The 22382-nt window shown below is 41.6% G+C and overlaps 1 pseudogene; it reads left to right on the top strand.

Moving 5' to 3' along the window:
- The first annotated feature begins 691 nt into the window (after positions 1-691).
- Positions 692-7065, top strand: LOC108195099 (vacuolar-sorting receptor 2-like; annotated as a pseudogene).
- The last annotated feature ends 15317 nt before the right edge of the window (positions 7066-22382 follow it).

Raw genomic sequence — 22382 nt, 5'->3', positions numbered from 1 at the left:
GTTTGGTTAGCACCTTCTTTTTGGTAATGATCTATTTCCTTTTCGGGTGTTTTTTAATATCAATTAATTTTCAATAATAAATTAAAAATAGATAAATTGCAACATATTCTATCAATTTATACTAAATCTATACTAAATTATAATATGCAAAACAGGGTATATTTGTAATTTGATAAATAAAAAATTATAATACAAAAATTACAATATATCCCACTAACAACATATTAAATTTTATACTTAAAATAAAATAATGTTAAATTACATGAGTTATTGTATTTTATTTTATTAACAAAATATTTAAAAGATCTCGTGATTTGCACGGGTTGCAAGCTAGTTATATAGTTATATATAAAATTATAATTTATACATGTACTGTGCAAAGAGCTCATAACTTCTCCATGTGACACGTAATAACTGACACATCTGTTCCAAGTTTTTCCGGTTTTATTTCTAGAGGATCAAACTTCTTTCCTTGTTCACTACTGTCCCAAAATTGCAGGCACATTTTCCTTTCAACAACTCTGTGTATTTTAGTCATTAAATTTTGTGATCAGGGATGCCATCATGATAAATTCATGTGAAGATACGTAGGGGTCTTGTTTATGTCATTCCAAGTTGATTAGTTTCGGATTTCGCATTAGAAAAGGATTTGAATTCGACATTTTTCTGTGATCCGAGTTTTTGTTGAAACATGAGGGTAATGCATGGATTTTTGGTGTGTGTTTGGTTTGTTATGAATGCGGGGTGTTGTTTAGGTAGATTCGTGGTGGAGAAGAACAGCCTTAGAGTTACTTCGCCACCCGAACTGAGAGATACATATGAATGCGCAATAGGAAATTTCGGGGTTCCAGAAGCACAGAATGCTCGAGAAGATTATCTGCAGAACATTACTGTTCCTTCAGCACTCATTAGCAAATCGTTAGGGGATAATATCAAGAAAGCTTTATTTGATGGTGAGATGGTTACCATAAATCTTGATTGGAGAGAATGTCTCCCGCATCCTGATGATCGGGTTGAGTATGAGTTCTGGACAAATAGCAATGATGAGTGCGGGCCAAAGTGTGACAGCCAGATAGAGTTTGTCAAGAGTTTCAAGGGAGTAGCCCAGATACTTGAACAGAAGGGTACACCCGGTTCACGCCACACTACATCACTTGGTATTGCCCACAGGCTTTTATTTTGAGCAAACAATGCCAGTCCCAGTGCATCAACAATGGCAGGTATTGTGCTCCTGACCCGGACGGGGATTTCGATAGAGGATACGATGGGAAGGATGTGGTGATTCAAAACTTACGCCAGGCTTGCGTCTTTAAAGTGGCCAAGGAAAACAGTAAACCATGGATTTGGTGGGACTATGTCACGGACTTTTCAATCCGCTGCCCAATGAAGGAAAATAAGTATAACAAAGAGTGTGCAGATACTGTTGTTAAATCACTTGGTAAGTCTCACATATATGACTGATATGCTAAGCAGCATCACTTACATATCTTTTACGTTTCTAGTCGCATCCTCACACTATACTTTCTGCGCTTTGGATAACATCTTATTATTGTTCATGGCATTTTTCAGTTTCTTTTGCAAATTTCCTGAACTGGTTTAATGTGTTTGTAATTTTGAATTGAGCGGAAACAAAGTAGCTAAAATTAATAGTTAGATTTTTTTACGGTTTATAAGTTGGCAGGAATTTCTTTTGTCAATTTTTTATTACGATAACCAAATACACTCTCATACCCAATTTGTCTTTCACAAGATTTAAACCATCGACCTTCGTCCTCAGTAAGAGAGCAAGGTAGATATCCTCAGAACAAGAGGCCTTTGATTACTTTTTGAACTGTATATTGTTTTAATGAATGAAATTCTGAGATTTTTATCTTGAAATATCAATATTAATAGGGTTAATGACCTTTTAGCCCTTAAAGTTTGCACAAATATATCCATCAGCCGTTGTGGTTCAAAACCGTTCCTTTTTGCCCCTGAAGTACTGAAAACGTACCTTTTTACCCTTGGACCAAGAAAAAATCCCCTTGGACCGGCCGGTTTACACCGGTTTTTTCCCCGGTCCAAGGGCAAAAAGATACAATTCTGATACCCGGGGGTTTAAAAAGAACGTTTTTAGTCTTTAAGGGTTTATGGGTACAAACCTTAAAACTTTAAGGGCTAAAAGGTCATTAACCCATATTAATATGCATATTCTTGTCTTTTTTGATATACTTTATAGGCGTTGATCTCGGTCAAATAGATGAATGCATGGGGGATCCTAATGCTGATGTAGAAAACCCCATTCTCACAATGGAACAGGAAGCACAGGTTCAACTTTCCATGCGTTCAGAGTATTATGCTCTATTTTTCTTTATCATTGCCTTCTCAGCTGTGTATCTAGCACATAAACTTGTGATCTGGCAATTCTGGATCCAGGTTGGCAAAGGTTCTCGTGGCGATGTGACCATCCTGCCAACTCTTCTCATAAACAACAGGCAGTATAGAGGTATGAAGTTAGATCAAGAGGGTCATATGATTACATTTATTGATTTTGAACCCTACTCATCTCTTGTTCAGGTAAGCTGGACAAAGGAGCAGTTCTCAAGGCCATTTGTTCAGGTTTCGAGGAGATGACTGAGCCAGCCGTTTGTCTTAGCAAAGGTGACTTAATGTTCAACTTCTTATCATCTCAACCCTTCGAAGAACTGGAGAAACCAATAACTTTACCACTGTCAATTATATTTCTCAGTCAATATGACATGTAGATATTTTGTGTTTGTTGTGCTGATGCTTAAAATTATTTCATGAGGAGACTTATGTTTGTATGTTCATTTCCTACTTCAGACCAAGCACTCTAATGCTTGTTATCTCAATGTTGTTATGAAACAAGTTGTTTATTATTTGCCACGACTTGCCTGCAAAAGGGCCCAACTGTCTTTGGATGCAACAAAATATTGAATTACACATACTTCTTGTTTGCAATTGTGGTCAATGTGTCAACTTATTATATTGACTTGTTCTATCATGTTTTATTCTCTCAGATATAGAAACCAACGAGTGTTTAGAAAATAATGGCGGATGTTGGCAGGATAAAGCTGCAAATCTTACTGCATGCAAGGTGATTCACCTGCAATTGGTTCCTGTTGGACTAATATCTATATGATCATATATGTCTTGGCAAGTTCGATTTTATCATTTTTATCCTTTATTGCATGATGTACATATGGTCTTGATATAGGGCACATTCCGTGGGAGAGTGTGTGAATGTCCTATCGTGCGAGGAATAAAGCTTTCTGGTGATGGATACACTCATTGTGAACGTTGGTGTTCCACTACGATATTATTCTTTTATGGGCATTTGAAACATGTAAATGCATTCTTTATTGCATATGTGAGGCAATAAACCATGACATTAAGTGCGAATGTGCATGGTTTCTCAAACATTATGTTCTTATCATACTTCTGTGACAGCTTCAGGAGCATTACATTGTGGAATTAATAATGGAGGCTGTTGGAGAAATTCCCAGGATGGAAGGGCATATTCTGCTTGTGTTGTAAGTTTTTCGTGATAAACATATACTTCAACTCCATTAAACCTATGCTTCCTCTGAAGTTCAGGATTAAGCAAGATTTTTCGAAGTGTTGGGACAAATAAATGCTCCACTCCATATCATATAAGTTTTTCGAAGAGCATATTGCTAGTCATTGTGTCAAAAGGAACACGTAACATGAACTGTAACGGACAAGTAGAAGCCATAGAATTCAGTCCTTGAATACTCAGATTAAATTAATTGTTGTCTCAATATATTTCGTTGTGATAGTTTTTTGTGCTTACCACACTTTAATGATTTTTCAGGATGATCGTACAAAAGGTTGTATGTGCCCACTGGGATTTAGAGGCGATGGAGTCAGTAACTGTGAAGGTACATTGATTGGGTCTTTGTCCCTTATTCTAGAGTTCAAGATGATTTATTGTTGTTATTTAGAATTTCTTTTTACCTTGGGAATATCCACGTTTTATTATCTTTGGAGCTAGTTTTATTATACTCAAGTAACCAAACTGTAAGCCTGTGGAGTTTGAATACTGGACATACCGGAGATATCGTCTAATTGTCTTGTGCAAGTTGACTGGAGTAGTACTCCCTCTGTCCCAGTCAATTGTATACGTTTCTTTTTCACTGCTCGACACGCTTTTTAAGGCTGTTATAAAACATAGTTCTACAACTTATTTTTAAGATTTTCTTTTTTTGTATAAAAGTATAAATGTTATACTTTTATACAAAAAAAGAAAATCTTAAAAATAATTTACAGAACTATACTACATTGAAGCATTAAAGTCCGTGCCGCGCCCCCGTCCCCCAATGTATACTATTGACCGGGACGGAGGGAGTATGCTATAATCCTCTTCACAATTTTTTCTCTACTGCCACAGATCTCAATAAAAAATTCTTGAGTGTTCTCGTGCAAACAGTTCATCGAAACGTTATATGCTTGACAGCTCCTTATCATTCTCTGAACAAACAGGGTGTCAATTGGCGGTGTCTGCAATGAAGGTCTGCGGTTTACTAATTTTTTAGTTTTTTGGTTATTCCAGATGTTGATGAATGCAAAGAAAAATTGGCTTGTCAATGCCCAGAGGGCAATTGCAAAAATACTTGGGGTAGTTATGACTGCACCTGCAATGGAAATCTATTGTATATGCGAGAACGTGATACGTGTATCATTATATATTTATTTTATATGTGTTATATTTAGTAAATAATTTGTTTTAATTAAAAAAAAAATATGTATAACATGTTTTAGTTAAAAAAGATAATTGATTATAAATTTATAATGTTACTATAATATATATATATATATATATATATATATATATATTATCTATTCTATTTTTTGAAGATAAGTTGTTTTAGTTTAAAAAATATATAAAATAGGTAATGTAGTTTAGTTGAAAAAGGTAACTGAAAGGTAATTGATTATAAATATATAATATTACAATTATATAGCTGTTTGGGGAGGGAGAGAGCGAGAACGAGAGAGAGAGAGAGAGAGCGAGAGATTATTTGTTTGAGTATGTTATCGCTGAGGAGAAATTTGGGAAGATTGATAGTGGTAGGAGAGGTTTTCAGCAATTCCATATATCACACAAGGCCACCAACAATATCAAGAAGATTTAATGGCAGCTATGTTTTCCCCACAATATTTAATTCTCTCCATTTATCTGGTAAATTATCATCAGATTTCACTTACGTAAAGCTTGCGTCTTTATATTGAGTTTTCTTTAAATTGGTTGAAACTTGTTTTAAAACTTGCATCGAATTGACAAATAATCAAATTATCATGATTTTTTCTTTTTAATAAGTTCTCTTTGAGTTTTCATTCATCTTTTTATTGTATCTTATAAAACATTTATACAGGAGGAGATAAGGTTTGTTTCTTATGTTCGATAACTTCATATATCAATTAAGTGATTATGAGATCATCGAACTAGTCTTCTAATTTATATGATATTCATACTTGGCGAGTTTGCAGAATCATAGTAGTATAACTTGTTTCATTGAGTGACCTACTCTGGATTTGAACGTCAATTTGTAAAGAAAGTAGAAGTAAAGTTACCATTCATGTACTTGGGTCATACTAATATCTTGGTGCAGGATTCTCTAAGATAACAATGTAGAGAACATTTTATTCTTGTTTATCTATTTACCTGATATCGCTTTCTCTATTTGTAATATTAAAATTTATAATTCAAAAAATTCACTGAACTCTATTTATTTGTTGTCCATTATTGACAATTATTTAAATATATGATATATCAATACTTTTTTTAATAATTTTAATAAAATGAGATACTCTGGTTGCGTACAGTACTTAAGCCTCCATATTAATGTTGGGTCTTGGGCCTAAACTTGAACTGAAAGTGACAGTATCTAAGCCACGTGTGCCCAATAGCTATTGTACCCGCCAACCATAAGGGCTTTGTCTTTAAGGAAAATGGAAGGAGGTATTGACAATGGGAACATGTGATAATGGATGATTTTTATTATATTTATAATTTTTTGATAGTGTCAAATAGAGAATCTCCGGCTGCTAAAGGGAGTGGCAAGTTTCTTGTGATGTGGCAGTCTTGTTGGCTCTCTATTGGAGTAGTGAGTAAGCTAAGGGGGTGCCCAACTTGGGGTGTTAATTACTAAATTCATTGCGAACAGGTGCCAACTAATTTCGTGTGACCTAATGTGACTAAAATAGTAGCTAACTGCTAGCCAAGGAACTCTCAACCTCTAATTACTAAGAGGAGAGCACTAGCCTAAAAGGCAAGGGGATATATGTCGCACTTATAATATGTTTTACTGTGTTATTACGTAAAATTATTATCTTCTACATAAATTTTTTTTTATATATAAGCGTCAAATGCTCATGTCTGACATACTGAAGGAGTGTAAATAATCTTCATATCTATCTGCTAACTCAGTTATTTCTACCTACTTTTACCAACAGGTACCTATTCACATTTTTGAAGACAAGGTTGTAGCCCTATATTTTTACCACCCTGATTATCCCGATTTGCTAAGTGAAGAACTTAAGTTGTCTTATGAAGATTTCGCCAAAATAAAGAATAAATTTGAGGTTGTGCTTGTTTACATTAGGGAGCCACGTCAGAGGTATCCTTTGACAGGTGAAGAATCATTTTGGAAAAGTGAAGAATCGTTTTGGGAAAAGTTCAAGACTATGCCTTGGTTGGCGCTACCATTTAAAGACATGAGTTATAAAAAGTTGATGCGGGTTTTCGAGATCCAATCTGAAGATGCACCCAGTCTTGTAATTTATGGGCCTCATGCGGATTACATTGAACCATTTAGCTATAGCATGTTGCTCATGTATGGGAGTGGAGGATTTCCATTCACCCGTAAGAAGGCTGCGGAATTAGAGAATGAAAAAATAAAGGAACTGAAGCTGGAGATGCTATGGGATTCAAACACCATCTTTAGAAGGAACGATGGGTCCCAGGTGAGTTCTTGATGCATGTTTTAAACTATGTAAATTATCTTTCTCTAATTCAAACAGAGTTCTTCAGAAATACCATAAGTTGAAGATTACTGTTCGCAAAAATCTACACGCAAGCGCACGTGATCACAAGTAATATATTAAGTTCGATCCCACAGAGACTGGTGAATTAAGAATACGCACCTATGCAACAATGTATGATCAATTATCACTGCCAAGACAATTAACAAGGATTGGTTTCTTTTATACTAATAACTTAAAATTACTAATCAAATTCAGAATAGGAAAACACATGGGACTCTAATTTCATTATCGAATTCATCTAGAATTGAAATTACTGATTAACATGCGACTGTTGATCCTAATCAGACAACACGAAAGTAATACATGCCAACTCTACTTTGCACACATATCATACCAATCAAAATCCACAATTAAGACAGAAATCTCATGGACACCAACAAAGCTCAGACCCTATATCTCTATAGCGGTAGTGTAAGCAGAGAGGTTTAATAACAAGTCGTCTATCGTGATTACATAGGGTGATAAAAATAGTTCAAGTCTACCACAAATTATGTTTCATTCACATAATCCTATGTTTACATGGCATAGTTCTAAATTCAATCATCCACTCTCGCTTCAGAAAGAATTAACAGTCAACTTAGAAGTTAGCTACGCTCCTAAGAAGAATAAGCACGGCTCATGCAAAGAAATCAACGTATGTCACAAAATCGAGTAATTAATATTCGTTACTAGACTACATCGATAAATCCATTAGAATCCCATGAAGGCGGTTAGTTCATAATCGAACTAATCGACATCATGGGTTCTAATGAAAACATGATAAATAAAAGACAAGAATTTAATGGAATAAAAATGCTTGAATTAATAATAATAAAGATCACACGTTACAGATTTGATGTTCACGATCTCGCTCGAAACTGTCACTTCCTCGCAAAGAACGATCCAATACAACTGATAATGTGCTTCGATAAAAATTAACTATGATATTGTTCTCTACTCAACTACTTTTTCTTAGAGGCTAGGGTTTTTACACACGAGAAATTAAAATGCATTGACTAAGTCAACCGGGCCTCGACCGCTGCGAAAATCCATCAGAAAAGCTTCAAAAATCGGCCCGGGGAAGTTCTGCTGGGCGCCACCGCGCTAGACTAGCGCGGGCGCGCTAGTTGACCCGAGGATAGCGCGGGCGCGCTATAGGTTAGCGCGGGCGCGCTACTGACTGTGATGGCAGCCCTGTTTCTTCGTGTTCAGCTCGTTCTCGCGTGCATGTCCTTCCTCGCTCCTAGTACCACTTCCGTAGGTGATCACGGTTGCATTTAGCATATGCAACAAGCCCTTTAAACCCCTAGATAGCTCTAGTGGACGAGTGTGCTCTCGTGAGGGTTTGTAGAAGATGTACCCACAAAATCCCAAATCGTGATGAATCCATAATTCTCTATTCTTGCCAATAATGCACAAAAACAACCTAAAATGATAGAAAATCACTTCATCACCTCAACTCGTGACCTGCACAGAAAAACACTAAAAACACATTAAAAGACACTAAACACTTAAGTACAACCAACCAATTTAAGTGGAAATGAAGGCCTATAAGTGTGTATAAATACCACTTATCACACCCCCAAACTTAAACTGATGCTTGTCCTCAAGCGTCAACGACACTTTACAATAATACAATGCAATGCATGAATGCAACTACGTGATGAATGAGTAAACTATGAAGTAATTGCCTTGCCGATTATAATACCTCAGATTGTGCTAATGTTCTCGAATTTCATCTCTCTCGCTACTAAGTCAATTACTCTTCTAGTTACAAGTGTGGAGTGCCCGTGTGTGCAAGCATGCTCTTTTATTGAGACAAGACAAAAACTACTACTCCCACAGAATCCCAATCAAGAATCGTAAAAGTTTAAAACTAACACCCCGTCACTCAAGTCCAACTAAAAGTCAAGGTCCCAAAGAATGTCCACACCCTTCTATTTTATTCACTATTTTTTTTTTCTTTTTTTTTTTTTCTTATTGGTGATTAATTGCTCGGTCTAAGGTCAGAGCGCTTCGCAGTGTAAATGCGTTACGAACACCACAAGACTTCACACACCAATTATTCACTTTATTCTAGTGGTTTATTTAACTGTGCAATGGTTGAGATCCCTAAAGATTTATGCACTAGTACCCATGTAGCGAGCGTTGGGTCAACAATCCCAAACCACGAAGGGCTTTAGGTTGTTAGGCACAAAGTCCCCTCAGACTTAATTACTCGAGTACTAATGAGCTCAACCTAGTTAATTCTACCACTTATTTTTTTTTTTAGTGAATTTATTTACTACTCTTTTTTTTCTTTTTTTTTTTCTAGAAAGGTATATCTACTCCTCAGTTCCCCCAAACTTAAGATTTACAGACTTAAGCTGAAGGGTGCTCAATTCAATCCTAGAATTCATGGAATTTCGTCTAAATCCTATCTCAAGAACATATGTGAATTACAATTTCCAACACAAGCAATTTCCAAGTACTAACCTAGCATTGCAATTGAAACTACTAATCAAGAACTACGCACATAACTCATCATAGGCAATTAACTTGGCTTAACTTCATAATTCATGCAAATGCTCGTGATACTAACTATGACAATTACTATCGTGATACTAACTACAACAATTACTACTAAACATGTAAAATAAAAAAAATTGAGAAAAATAAAAAAAAACGTGAGAAATAATCAAAACAAAATAAAAAATAAAAAAATCAAAAAAAACGTGAACTACATGAACTAACTAACACATGCAATAATAAACAAAATTACAATAACATGCTCTTCCTTAGATTACCACCCCCAAACCTAAAATTTTCAATGTCCCCATTGAAAGCGGTAAAAAGGCTAGAGCAAACACGTACATAATCGGAGTCCTCCCCCTCCCCTGCCGGAGGTGAATCCGGTGGAGGATATTGCTTAGGTTTAAGAAATGGGGTATCCACTTTCTCAAACAAAATCTCGCCACCACAAATAAAATCAAGAGCATCAAATATTGTCTTTGTCCTGCAGAAAGTCTCCAAACAAACGTTAGTAAACTTAATTGTCACTTCAAGAAGTAACCATTGATCGACATTTATACTTTCAGAGAACTTTGTGATAAAACAACGAAAAAATTCACATCCATTAAAGGACCGAACTCCTTCGACTTTCACACAAGGTGGAGGCTCGGGTGGTGGTTTTTCAGAACTCTTCACTTTCACAGGAGTCATAAGAACTTCTTGGCCTTTCATGTCACTGAATAAAGAGATGAAATTGCTATCCTCTTTTTCCAAGAGTTGAAGTGTAAGAGCCTTTTGGACTGGATAACCCACCAGATTTTGTGTAAGATCATCTTGGACAATCATCATGTCAGCTTTAAAACATGTACTCTCAAGTATAGGGGTAGAGGTTGGATTGAAAGCCAAATTTTCAATATCAGAACATGGAGCAACCTTGATTGAGCTAATCCCCTTTAGGAACTGTAATTCAAGCACACCTGGTGTAGGAGAAACTACGATCAACTCGATATTGCTTTTTTCACGCACCTCATCATCGCCCACACGGTCCATAACAACAACTTCATCGATTTTGCCGTCAGCGACACGATCTTCCTCTTTATTAATAGGCACATCATCATCCCAGGTCGAAAAACTATCACAATCTCCATCATTTGTAAGAATGGTAGCATTTATGTCATCTTCAACTTGGGTGGCTATAAGTGGAGAAGAATCGGGTTGTTCGACAGTAAAAGAACTAGCTAACCGCTCAAGTCGAGCCTCCATCATCAGTTGTGTAGCCTTGAGTTCCTTAAGCGTCTTGTTTATGTTTACCAACATATCATATACCTCATTTGTTTGATCAGAAAGCACTTCTACAGTGGGTTGAGGAACCTGTAGATCTTGTACTTGAGGATATTGATACTGTTGAGATTGTGGTTGCTCATATTGAGGCTGATAATACTGTTGCTCAAACTGATCATATTGTTGCATTGGAGGTTCTTCATAACATTGTTGCTGAAATTTTTGTTCTTGAAATTGATGTTGACCATGATATGGGAAATCACCAAAATTGTTGTCCATGTAAGAGAAATCTGGTTGATCCATCCATTCTTGATCATAAGAATTAGAATACTGATTGTACTCATATCCTTCTTGATAATTATATCCATGTCCCGACTGAGTATTCTGAGAGTTGAAGTGGTTATAAGAGCATTCATAACTATAGTGACCCTGAACACCACAAACTTGACAGAAGCTGTATGTTGTAGGGGCAACTTGTGACATCTCATCGACACTCATCGGATACAAGGTCGGCTCTGTAGCTTTCGACGAATATGCCTCAACTATGGAAGATAGAAGTGCAAAGGTATCGACTTCTTCCATTGTAACCCTGTAACAGCACAAACACAGCCAAGAACGCAGTAAAAGCTACCTCACTTGGAACTAAAGTCCCAAGGAGGCAAAGGAAACATTATAAATAACTAAACAAAAACAATAGATACAACAACAACTAAGAAAAGTGAGAAAAGAATCCGAGTCAGTGAATTTTAATGCACACTGATGACAAGTACGTAAACTAATTAATTAACACCGAGTCCCCGGCAGCGGCGCCAAAAACTTGTTCGCAAAAATCTACACGCAAGCGCACGTGATCACAAGTAATATATTAAGTTCGATCCCACAGAGACTGGTGAATTAAGAATACGCACCTATGCAACAATGTATGATCAATTATCACTGCCAAGACAATTAACAAGGATTGGTTTCTTTTATACTAATAACTTAAAATTACTAATCAAATTCAGAATAGGAAAACACATGGGACTCTAATTTCATTATCGAATTCATCTAGAATTGAAATTACTGATTAACATGCGACTGTTGATCCTAATCAGACAACACGAAAGTAATACATGCCAACTCTCGTTGCACACATATCATACCAATCAAAATCCACAATTAAGACAGAAATCTCATGGACACTGTTGTGAGAGGAATTGATACAACACCCCCAGAACCGTATAGCACAATTATAGGGATATTTGTTACAACTACGAAAATCACGGCTAGCTCTTAGGGGCTACCGTTAACATAAACTAAGAAAACAAATGAGAAACAAGTGTGTTTAAGGGCTGAGCTTGCAAAGAACCAAACAACGAGGCCGGAATTATGGAATTCCGTCCTGCAATTGCCCGGAAATATATGTCACAAAGGTTACACGTGCCTCTCTTTAGAGTGTAGAACTTGTGAAAATGATCCTAGTCCCTTTGCAAGGTGCCTACATACCCTATATTTATAGGGATCAAGCCCATGTAGTTCTTGATTTAGGACTCTGAAGAGATAAGCTCTTATCCCCTCTAGTTCGAGATAAAACAGCCTTCTTTCAGTAGTTATCCAGCAGTATCCCACTCCAAGTAGGTCACTTGAAGCCTTCATCTTGCATGATTATCCGATTATCCATGAATTATCTCCACTTGATCGTAATTATCTTCATAATAAATGTATTTATCTCTTAATTTGTAGATAAATAACAGCTGATATACTCCCAATTCATCTCCACTTCGTCCTCCTAGATACAAGGAAGAAGAGTCCTGCTTGGAGTCTACCTGCCATTCTGCTCAGGCGGCGGGAGCCCTTCCAGCGGCATCCCCTAGATGCAGCCCCGTAACTGCAGGCCAGGGTGCACTTAGTGGTAACCCCTAGCAGTGGTAACCCCTAAAGCGCCTTCAGGTGCAACCCCATTCCGATGGCAGTCTTCATTGTGCTTCCAATGCAAGTCCATACACCTTCTTGTACACCTTTAATGATCCACCCAGCCATGGCGAAGCCCATTATTCTTAACCACATGATTCCGATAAGCCCAAGTGAAGCCCAAATAATATGATGGGCTATAAAATAAGCCCAGGGAGATTTTATGGCACAACAACTACCCCCCGGTTCCTTGAAGTATTAAATACGAGAGGAACCCAAGAACGGTAACCCTCAATCATCCAGCTGCAAGCCCTTAAATTATGTTAGAAATTAGTCGTAAATTATTCCTAAGCTTACGTGGGCGTAGCCCGGTGTAAGAAACAAGAAATAATTCAGACGTAATTCCCACATACAATTATAAAACCAATTACATTAATTCAGTACAACCACCACAAGCCTTGAATATTTATCCCGAAATAATAAAAATTATTTTCCGCAAATATGTCCGAGCTTCCACAATTTTATTCCAACTTTCTAGCTTCCCGCGTATGCCATGTCAGTTTGTGATAAGGCTGATCCCAAAGATTTCGGGGTTTAATTCAAATTCAAATTGATTTGAATTGTAACTGAAAATCCCCTAAATAGGTGGTGCAGCCGTAGAGTCCTAGCCTGCCTCTACCTCTTCAGCCACCCACCTGGGCCTCGGGAAGCCCTGCGTCATCAAAGCCTTCTCCACGCCAAGCCAGTTACAGCACGCCACCTGGCGCAGCTGTTCCCCACTTCCCACAGCTATATATACACTTACACACAGCCTTGTTTCACTTTTCTTTTATCTCTCAAGCACTTCCCTCTTACACTTCTCTCACACTCGAAGCACTCCAGACGCTAGTTTGCTCCTTCCGGCGACCCTTCGGCTTTTCTCCAACTTCCAACCAAAGGTATGTTTCTTGACCTCCGGCTTTCCTTTTCGTTACATTCATCCATGTTTGTGGCTAAATGCTTGTATGATCCATGCCTGTCTGCCTCTTTTTCTCTTGATTGTTCACCTCGGTATGCGTGCATACACCCACATTTGCCTTGCTTGATGTTATTATGCCCGATTGAACTGCTGATTTGCCCTGCATGCTAGTGTAGTTAAACATGTACACTCATCCCTTGAATATGCACACACCACTGGTTTTAATTGACTCCAATTAGGCCCTGATTGTTTCCCAACTGGGTTATCGCCCTTGATGATGTCGCACTACTTCGAGACCACGATCGCAACCCTAGATTGTAAACCCTAGGTTCCCAATTGCCTCCAGGGGGAAACCCCTCTTTCACAATCGAACCCCTTTTTGTGCCCTTTATATGCTGTGAATGTGTTGTTTGTGTGATTTGCTCGCTATACTTGTTTAGCTGGTATCTTAGAATTGTGATTGGGCGTTGATTGTTGTGGTTGAGATTAGGGTTAGGATTAGGCTTCCCGCTCCGGGTCCCTTGTTGGGCTTCCCGAAGAAGATGAACCGTCCTCCGTGGCTTGTGCTGCTTCCTTCGGGGAAGGTAGTCCCCTTATACTTTAGGGCTCCAACTGAAGCCTTTTCATTCCTTCTTTACACCCGTAGGGCTCCACCTTTGCAGCCCAGCCTTCCGCAGACCCTTTTTCCTTCTCTTTTTTCTTTTTTTTTTCGACCCCTTCACATCTTGTTGTGTCCCTTGTTAACCCATCCTTTCCTATTGTAGATGTCTCAAGGATCCATGTCCTCACACTCTTCTCAGTCTGCCACCAGCAAGGCTCCCGTTGTCGCGGTTGACACGGGATCCTCCTTTAGCCAGGACCTTCAACCTGCCCGGCCCAGTTTAGGGGTTAGCTCCAGAACCCGCTCTAGGCGCAATTTGGTGGTGAAGGAGCTCAACTGGACAACCTCTGAGTCCAGTAAGGCGGATGGGACCTCGGGCCTCCCGCTGGACCCCGCTGTTGAAGCCCTCGAGGGGAGCCCCGAGGAGGCTGAGCAGGAGGCTGAGGCTTCCGTCGAGGTGATCGAGCCTCCAGCTGTAGTCCTGTCCTGCGAGCATATGGACTCCATCATGACTCCTGTTCGGCTGCAGTCCCTATTGGAGTCCTGCAACCCTGGCTGCACCTTGGGGATCCCGAAGCCAGGAGAGAGGTGTCACCGCTTTGACACCCTCAAGCCAGGCACTGGCTACCCCAAAGCCGTGCTTTCCGCCCAGTTCTTCAGGCTGGGTTTGTCTCTCCCCCTCCATCCTTTCATCCTGGAGGTCTTGGACTTCTATGAGGTCTCCCCCATGCAGCTCACCCCCAACTCCTACCGCATGGCGGTCTGCCTCTACATCCTCTATGACATCCACCATGGGGTGAGGATGTCTGCCTTGGAGTTGGGCTGGTTCTTCCAGCTGAAACTTACTGGCAGGACCCCAGGGTTCTTCTACCTCACTGCCTGGAACACTCATCACAAGAAGGGCATCAAGGGCAACCGCCAGTCGATGTCGGACTGGCAGAAGCTCTTCCTTTACTGCTATGACTGTCCAGTCTACAGGAAGGACTTCAATCTCTCCCCCAGTAAGCCAGCTTTTCCTTAACCCATTGTCTAGTTTAGCCCTTTAGGGTTCCCGTTTAGTTTCCTTATGCCTGTATTTGTTGTAGACATGCCAGTGCAGACTCCTTTGGCGGGAGAGTCCCTTGAGAGGGCCAAGCATGTGCTGGGGCTATCCACCGGGCTAGGTGATGGCTCCAGCCTGCTTACTCCAGAGAATCTGGAGAGGCTCGGTTTTTCCACTACGGTGGTAGATGCATCCCCCGTTGACGAGGGGGGTGCAGACGTGGAGGCGATGGGCAGCCCAGGTTTCCTCTTAGCTTGCACCTTACATGACATTTGCTTTATAAATTCCCTTCCTGCGTGCTTTATGATTTTCATGCCATCTGCTATGCTTGCATCTCCCCATATTTCCGCATATGTTTGAATATTATCTAATGGTTTCTCTTTGTTTCTTTCTGCAGATATGGCTTCCAACATTCCCAAATTCATCAAGCGCTCCACCAAGTATGAGGATCTGTTCGGGGAGGCCTCCGATTCTCAGGCTCCCTTCTCTGCCAAGCCTCTCTCCCAGCTTCCTTCTCCCTCTTTAGAGCAGAAGAAGGCCTCCTCCGGGGGTCGCAAGCGGGACCCCTCCAAAGCTGTCGAGGCGGGGTCTTCAGCTGAAGGCCGCTCCAGCAAGAAGCCCAAGCTGGCCCTGGCACGTAGTTCTCCTGCTCCTTCCTCTACTCAGAAGACTCAGCTCTTTCAGAGGATGCTCTCCGATCAGATCCCCGAGGCCACCATCCGGGAGTGGGATAGGCTCTCTATTGCTGAGGCCACCCGCGACAAGGTGGTGGCGAATGCTAAGAGTCTGTTCTTGGACCTGAAAATGGGGGAGCACGTGGCTGACACTGCCCGAGTCAATGAAGCCACGAGGGCAGAGCTGAAGCAGGCCAAGGCTGATCTGGCCTCCACCACCAAGGAGAGGGACGCCTTCCAGAGGGCTAACCTCAAATTCAAGGAGGCGGAGACTAAGGCCCGGCAGCTGAAGGAGAAGGAGGATATGGTGAGGAGGGGGCTTGAGGAGGAGGTTGATTGCCTGCGTAGGCAGGTCAAGGAGCTGGAGTTGCAGGTGAAAGGCCTTCAGGACGCGGCTGCCACCATGAAGGCTGGGAGGAAGGAGAGGGAGGCCACGATATTCGAGGCGGGGGTTGCCGCAGGAGTGAAAGACTGCGTGAAGTCGGCTTACCGCTTCTTTCCCGACAACGATTGGGCGAAGTTGGGGCCTGACGCTGCGGTGGCCCTAGAGGAAGCAAAGGCTGAGGATGGGGCCGGCATAGATAAGGCCCTGGCTGCTTCTCAGGGTCTTTCCGGTGATGGTGGCGACAAGGGGGTTACGGCTGGAGACGAGCCGAAGCCCGCGGAGCTGGTCTCTGCGGGTCTTGTGGTGACGCCCCCGGAAGGGGTTCCATCCGTAGCCCCTGCGGTAGCCTCGCAGGATCCCCCAGCCGTTGATGAGAAGGACTCCTCCTCCCCTGCTGCTCTTTGACCTCCTCTCCCCCTGTTTTAATCAACCTTTTTAATTACGAATATTTTTGCTTGGCGCTTGTCGTCATGAATTGTTATTCTGATGAGGGTGCGGACTCCTCCGAAAGTCTCGCAAGATATTTTGATGCTACAAGGGCCTCCCCCTGTTGGTGTGGGGAGGAATTTCCCTTGTAGTTTATTTCGTATGTAATTGCTTCTACTTCTTCATTCCTTGCCTTGTATGCCTTTCTTGTATTTCCTTGGATACTTTTGTGCTGGTTGCCTAACTCTTCCATGCAGGTAGAAAGAATGAATATAGGGGATAACCCTTGTACTGAAAGTGTACACATTGTCCACCTTCTGGGGGGTTGTGACCCTTGGGGCCTTGTTCTTCAAGGTTGTTTCTTTCTTTGCGAACGTATGTTAGTGTATATGCTTGTGTTAACTCCCCAATAACGTATGTAAAAGTATTTGGTCTTTCCTTGTAATAATCCGTTCAAGCATAGTTGAATCTGATCTCGCATGTGTGAGAATCTAGGGACACCATTAGATGTAAGCCTCGAAATGACCCCTAGGTATAAGCCTTTAAAGTAGTCTTCAAATATAAGTTCTGAGATAGTTCCGCCAAGTGAGCTTTTTAGTGGTCCCACCGAGTTAGTCTCGTAATAACTTACCGAGTAAGCCTTGTGAGCCTGGATAGGCTTCAAACTCGAAAGCCTCGATAAGCCTTTGGCCTCGAAGGCCTCAACGGACTTTAAACCTTGAAGGGCTACTGTAAGCCCAAAACCATGAAAGCTTGAGAAGCTTTTGCCTTGAAAGCCTTGACAGGCTTGAAACCTTGAAAGCTTGAAAAGCTTTAGCCTTGAAAGCCTTGATAGGCTTGAAACCTTGAAAGCTTGAAAAGCTTTAGCCTTGAAAGCCTTGATAGGCTTGAAACCTTGAAAGCTTGAAAAGCTTTAGCCTTGAAAGCCTTGATAGGCTTGAAACCTTGAAAGCTTGAAAAGCTTTAGCCTTGAAAGCCTTGATAGGCTTGAAACCTTGAAAGCTTGAAAAGCTTTAGCCTTGAAAGCCTTGATAGGCTTGAAACCTTGAAAGCTTGAAAAGCTTTAGCCTTGAAAGCCTTGATAGGCTTGAAACCTTGAAAGCTTGAAAAGCTTTAGCCTTGAAAGCCTTGATAGGCTTGAAACCTTGAAAGCTTGAAAAGCTTTAGCCTTGAAAGCCTTGATAGGCTTGAAACCTTGAAAGCTTGAAAAGCTTTAGCCTTGAAAGCCTTGATAGGCTTGAAACCTTGAAAGCTTGAAAAGCTTTAGCCTTGAAAGCCTTGATAGGCTTGAAACCTTGAAAGCTTGAAAAGCTTTAGCCTTGAAAGCCTTGATAGGCTTGAAACCTTGAAAGCTTGAAAAGCTTTAGCCTTGAAAGCCTTGATAGGCTTGAAACCTTGAAAGCTTGAAAAGCTTTAGCCTTGAAAGCCTTGATAGGCTTGAAACCTTGAAAGCTTGAAAAGCTTTCGCCTTGAAAGCCTTGATAGGCTTGAAACCTTGAAAGCTTGAAAAGCTTTAGCCTTGAAAGCCTTGATAGGCTTGAAACCTTGAAAGCTTGAAAAGCTTTCCTTCCCACCGGTGTAGCCAAGTTATCAAGTTGTGTTTACGAGTTTTAGTGTATTTAGCGTTTTCGACTTCCAAATTTATTTGAATTTTAAGCTTCACGAATAATGTTAATGATATGCCTACTACCCCCCGAGTTCTTTAGCATAATTTTAATTATGGTGGAGAACTAGATGCAATTGAAGCCCTAAATAATTTTTAAAGCATACACGAAGTATTCAATTAACAATCATGGTAAGCAAGCAAGCATATACAACATTTTTGTAACGGAAAGCTGCGAAATTTTATTGAATCACATGGTAAAAATTGACATATCATAATATTGGGGGGTGCAACGACACTACCCCCCGAGCGTCCTAGCAAATAAAGCAGATAGTAGCCTGATAATTCTCCTAAAAGCATGGCGATTACAACTAATAAATCGCTTTTATTTCCTGACCCTTAAGCCGAAGCCTACAGAAATACTACCCGGGTGAAGCTACTGGAAATACCTCTTTAAGTGCTGGGCGTTCCACGCCCGTGGTATGAGTCTTCCATCCATGTCTGTGAGGTGATAGGTACCTTCCCAAAGCACTGTTTTGATGATATATGGGCCTTCCCATTTTGCACCGAAGGCTCCATGAGCGGGAACCCTCATGTTAGGCATCATTTTTCTGAGAACTAGGTCTCCCGTTTTGAGGGGTCGAGCCCTAACTTTCTTATCAAAGTATTTACGGGTCCTCTGTTGATATGCAGCAAGTTTCAACTGAGCCGTATCCCGTACTTCTTCAATCAGATCTAAGTAGAGCCTGTGGTTGACCTCATTATTCTCAGGGTCGTAGTTATCCCTTCGAAAAGATCCTGCTCCAACTTCTACGGGGACCATGGCTTCACACCCGTATGTTAGGGTGAACGGGGTTTCGCCGGTGGTAGACCTTGGAGTGGTATTGTAAGACCACAACACCATGGGAAGCTCCTCCGGCCAGCATCCCTTTTTCTCTTCTAGTTTGGCTTTCAGGGTGTGCTTAATGATTTTGTTTACGGCCTCCGTTTGACCGTTGCTTTGAGGGTGGCACACCGTGGAGAAACCTTTCTTTATGCCAAGATTTTCACAGAAATTCATCATTTCATTGCTGTCAAACTGTTTCCCATTGTCTGATATGAGCTTGTAGGGAACCCCGTATCGACAGACGATCGCGCGGCAAACGAAGTCTACCAACTTTTTTGCAGTGATGGAAGCCAGGGGTTCAGCTTCAGCCCATTTAGTAAAGTAATCTACAGCCACGACTGCATATTTCACCCCTCCTTTCCCTTTTGGTAATTCACCAATCAGATCTATACCCCAAACAGCAAACGGCCAGGGGCTTGTCAGGGTCTTCAGGGGTACCGCGGGGCTCTTGTTCGTGTTAGAGAACCTTTGGCAGCTGTCACAGGCCCTGGCGAAGGCATGAGCATCCTTGTGGAGAGTAGGCCAGTAGTAGCCTTGACGGAGGATTTTGTGAGCGAGGGAGGCACCCCCCGAGTGATTCCCACAGATTCCTTCATGCACCTCGCGCATAATGTATTCACATCTTACCCCAGCAACACACCTGAGGAGGGGTCGATTGAATCCCCTTTTGTAAAGAATTCCATCATAAATTACATACTGGGCTGCCTTGTATCTCAATTTCCTGGCCTCATCTTTGTCTATAGGCAGGGTTCCGTTGGCTATGTATTCATGGATTGGGGTTGTCCAGAGGTTAGTCTCATCAGCTTCAACATCCATGACTTCAATTTTGGGGATGCTAGGCTGATATTGGATTTCGAGTGGGATCACCCCGAGCATGTGTGCATCCCTCTGAGAGCCTAATTTGGCTAAGGCATCGGCATCTGCATTCTCAGACCTTGGTATTTGCTCTAGCTTGATTTCCCTGAATTTCCCGATTAGTTCCTGGGCATATCGCATATAGAGATCGGTACGGGGACCCCTAGCTTGGAAGCCTCCTCGGATGTGCCAGACTACCAGCATAGAATCACTGTAAACATTCATGTTTTCCACTCTCATTTCCAAGGCCAGCTTCAGGCCAGCTATTAGGGCTTCATACTCCGCGTCGTTGTTAGTGGCATTGAAGTCGAAATGAATGGAGCTTTGCAGCTTATGGCCTTCCGGACTGACTAAGACAATGCCAGCCCCGGCCCCATTTCCATTTACAGCCCCATCGACGTACAGGTTCCACCAAGGGGAACAATTCTCAGGTATGGCTACTGGAGACTGGGGTTCAGGTATGCATTCCATCCCTTCGACTTCAAAAGTGGGTGGAAATTCCAAGATGAAGTCAGCTAGCGCTTGCCCCTTTATTGCGGTTCTAGGCTTGTACTCTATGTCAAACTGGCCCAGCTCGACTGCCCATTTCATGATTCTTCCCGAGGCTTCCGGCTTGTGTAAGACCTGTCTGAGAGGGAAGGATGTTCGTACTTCAATCTTGTGAGCCTGAAAGTAAGGCCTTAATTTGCGGGAAGCCAAAATTAGTGCATAGGCTAACTTCTCCATATTTGAGTAGCGGGTTTCAGCATCAAGTAATCTTTTGCTCACATATTATACTGGCTGTTGGGCTTGCTCTTCCTCCTTGATCAGGACAGCGCTAATTGAGAACTCGGAAACCCCTAGGTAAAGGATCAAGGCTTCACCCTCCGTTGGCTTGGCCAACAGTGGCGGGCTTCCGAGTTGCTCCTTCAGCTTCAGGAAAGCAGCCTCACATTCGGTCGTCCATTCAAATTTCTGCCCCTTTTTTATGGCTGTAAAAAATTCTCTACATTTGTCTGAGGATTTTGAGATGAACCGGTTTAGGGCGGCGACCCGGCCTGTAAGGCATTGCACCTCCTTTACGTTCCTAGGCGACCTCATTTCAATTAAGGCCTTGATCTTCGCAGGGTTAGCCTCGATTCCCCTGTGATTGACAATGAAGCCCAAGAACTTGCCGGATTCAACCCCGAATACGCATTTTTGGGGATTCAACTTCATCCTGTAATCCCTCAGTATGTCGAACATCTCTGACAAGTGTGTAACATGATCGTAAGCTTCCTTTGATTTTACTAACATGTCATCTACATACACTTCCATAGTTCTCCCAATCTGATCTTTAAACATCTTATTGACCAGCCTCTGATATGTAGCCCCAGCATTTAGTAACCCAAACGGCATGCCTATATAGCAGTAAAGCCCCCTGTCGGTGATGAAGGAGGTGTGTTCCTGATCTGGCTCGAACATGGGGATCTGATTGTAGCCCGAGTAGGCGTCCATGAAGCTTAACAGTGCATGCCCCGCAGTGGAATCCACCAATTGGTCAATTCGAGGGAGCGGGAAGCTGTCCTTAGGGCAAGCCTTGTTCAGATCAGTAAAGTCTATGCAAGTCCTCCATTTTCCGTTAGGTTTTTTCACCAACACTGGGTTTGCTAGCCATGTGGGGTAAAAAGCTTCTTTCACTAGGCCTGCTTTCAATAGTCGGTCTACCTCTTCTTGAAGAGCGGTAGCCCTTTCCCCGCTAATTGGTCTTCTCTTCTGTCTGACTCCCTTCCTGTCTGGGTCAATATTGAGGTGGTGGCACATGACTTCTGGGTGAATCCCGATCATATCCGAATGGTTCCAAGCGAAGACGTCCAGATTATTCTTTAAGAATGCGGTCAGGGTTTCCCTTAGGTCCGGTCCCAACTGTTCCCCTATTTTTAGTTCTTTAGTGGGGTCGGACTCATCCACCAAGATGGACAGGGTATCCCCAGCTGCTCCAGTCTTCACCTGGGTTTCCGGCATCCTTGGGTCGAGGTCGATCTCAACGGTAACCTCTTTGTTGCCACCCTCTTGGGGTTGCGTACCCAGGATTTCATGAACGGGAAGCCGTGTTCGGTTTCCGAGTTGATAGGTTACCATAGCACTATTGAAGTCACAAGGTGCCTCGCACCCACTTTCTTGCTTTTTATTCTGGGGCTGTTTTCGACCATCCCCTTCAAGGTCACTGTCAGTAGCATCTTCCACAATCCCTTCAACCAGGGTTTCAGCTGTATCAATATTCTT

This window comes from Daucus carota, chromosome 7, assembly GCF_001625215.2.
Source record: "Daucus carota subsp. sativus chromosome 7, DH1 v3.0, whole genome shotgun sequence".
Lineage (NCBI taxonomy): Eukaryota > Viridiplantae > Streptophyta > Magnoliopsida > Apiales > Apiaceae > Daucus > Daucus carota.
This window is presented reverse-complemented; position numbering and strand designations above follow the sequence as displayed.